General features: G+C 39.8%; 1 protein-coding gene and 1 long non-coding RNA gene across 3 annotated transcripts in view; one reads left to right on the forward strand and one right to left on the reverse strand.

Moving 5' to 3' along the window:
• LOC105991956 overlaps nucleotides 1–1,033 on the forward strand; it is a 47,287-nt gene extending 46,254 nt beyond the window's left edge. Inside the window, exon 3 of the long non-coding RNA XR_001175381.1 lies at nucleotides 896–1,033. This is a non-coding gene — a long non-coding RNA (uncharacterized LOC105991956). The remainder of the gene's footprint in view (nucleotides 1–895) is intronic.
• LOC105991955 (adenosine receptor A3-like) overlaps nucleotides 1–2,074 on the reverse strand; it is a 150,143-nt gene that overhangs the window by 94,317 nt on the left and 53,752 nt on the right. The gene's annotated exons all lie outside the window — the stretch shown is intronic.

Consider the following 2,074-nt stretch of genomic DNA (forward strand, 5'->3'; position numbering starts at 1 on the left):
AAAAAAAAAAAAAAGAGATCAGCTGAATTACTTTCCATACCCAAAGGCCTTGGAGGTCAGATCCCACACTGGGATCTCTAGTCTAGGGTTTCTCCAACTCTAAGGTGCATATAATCTCAGATTTTGTTAAAATGCATATTGATATCTTGAGTTTGGGATAGGGCCTAAGGATCTTAATCTTACGAGAATTGACTGTGTGTGTGTGTGTGTGTGTGTGTGTGTGTGTGTGTGTGTGTGTGTGTGTGTGCATGCGCATGTGTGTTCATACTGGGGCTTGAACTCAGCACCAGAGTGATGTCACTTCACTTTTTGTTCTCAAGGCTAAACAATTCCACTCCACTGAACTCTGAGGTGCTGGTCATAGGACCACACCAGCAACACAGAAGATATAGACTGCTAGCAGTCCTGAGGGGAGTTGTAATTTGATACACAAGACACAGAACCAAAGACATCTGGGTTGAGCTGGGTGTGGTAGCTCATACCTGTAATTTCAGCTACTTGGAAGGTAGAGATAGGAAAATCACTGTCCTAAACTGGCCTCAAGCAAAAATGAGACCCTATGTGAAAAACATCAAGCAAACTGCAAATGTATGTGTGTGTTATGATATATGTATTTTTAGGGCCATGATCGGGTGAGGTTACATGGAGAAGTACTTAAGAAAGAAAAGTGGCATTCCATTCAACAGACAAAAATGAAGAAAGCATTCTCTGGAGAAGAACTCTTCTGGGCAAGAGCAACGGGAAGTCTTCAAGTCTCCAGGTTTTACTCAGTTCCTTATTTCCCTATCCAAAGAAAGGCTGGAGTGGCAGATGGGAGGGAGGAAGAAGGTGTGGACATGTTTATGACATTGTTTACATTCTTGCTAGCTAATGTTTGGTTTCCTTATCTTTGCAGACTGTAATAGCTCTTGGTGCAGTTTGGAAGCCACCAGATCCCAATCAAGACTCCAAAGTCTTTAAGAAGCTACCAGCAGATAGGCTCCACAAGGATCTGCCTTCAGAACTTAGGGAAGAGGGGCATAGCCAGCACCAAAATGGATTCCACTTTGGGTTACCTCAGATGAACATCCTGTGTGTCAGGGTGTCCCTGAGATTCTTTTCCTTAAGGCTAGTGCTCTACCACTTGAGTCACATGCCACTTCCTGCTTTTTCTGAGTAGTTGATTAGAGATAAGAGTCTCATGGACTTTACTGCCCAGGCTGGCTTTGAACCACGATCCTCAGATCTCCACCTCCTGAGCAGTTAGAATGACTGATATGAGCCAACAGCTAGGCCCCTTATATCTACACCACCAGAGTCCTCACTGTATTCTAAGTAGGGGTCCCTCCCAGCACCTGGCCATACACAGGAGTGTATCAGATGTGGGTCCAGCTACTTGAGAAAGATTAGTTAGTTTTTGTTTTGTTTTGTTTTTAGAATTGGAAATAAGAGGATGGATCCAAAATAAATAGCTGCAATTTCAGCCCCTAAACACTGGGATTAATCATCTGAAATCTAATTTGGATAAAATCCGAGTCTTTGCTCTGGGTGTTCTTGGACCCAAGTTTCTTGTGTGTTAAGTGCATTGATGATCCTTGGTAGTAATTTCTTTTTGAGTAGATTTTTTTTTTAACAGCAACAAAGAAGTAACCTCTTGTTTCCATTTCCTGAATCGATTTTTGAAGGTTTCATTTGAACAATAGGGTCAAATTCCTTATTGTAAGTTTGAAGCCTGCATCTGGAAGCTTATTAGCTGGTCCACCTTAGGAAAATCACCTTATTGCTCTGTGTCCCATATGTTCAAATAATGTTATTTATTTCCCCAAGTAAATCACAGGTTAAAATCAAGGACTATAAAGTGTTTGGTTTTTATTATTACAATTTCCTCTTTTTAATATTTTATAATTTGATCATCTTATTATTAATTTTTATTTTACTATTCCAACTTCTTCTTTCTTTTTTTAAAATATAGTTTTGTTTTTTTTTAAATTTTATTTATTTTATTTGTGAACAAACTGTACAGAGGGGTTACAATTGCATGGGCAGGATAATGCGTACATTTCTTACCAAGCATTGCAGCCTCCTCCTTTGTTTA

The sequence above is a fragment of the Dipodomys ordii genome, unplaced genomic scaffold (genome assembly GCF_000151885.1).
Source record: "Dipodomys ordii isolate 6190 unplaced genomic scaffold, Dord_2.0 Scaffold78, whole genome shotgun sequence".
In the NCBI taxonomy this organism is placed as follows: domain Eukaryota; kingdom Metazoa; phylum Chordata; class Mammalia; order Rodentia; family Heteromyidae; genus Dipodomys; species Dipodomys ordii.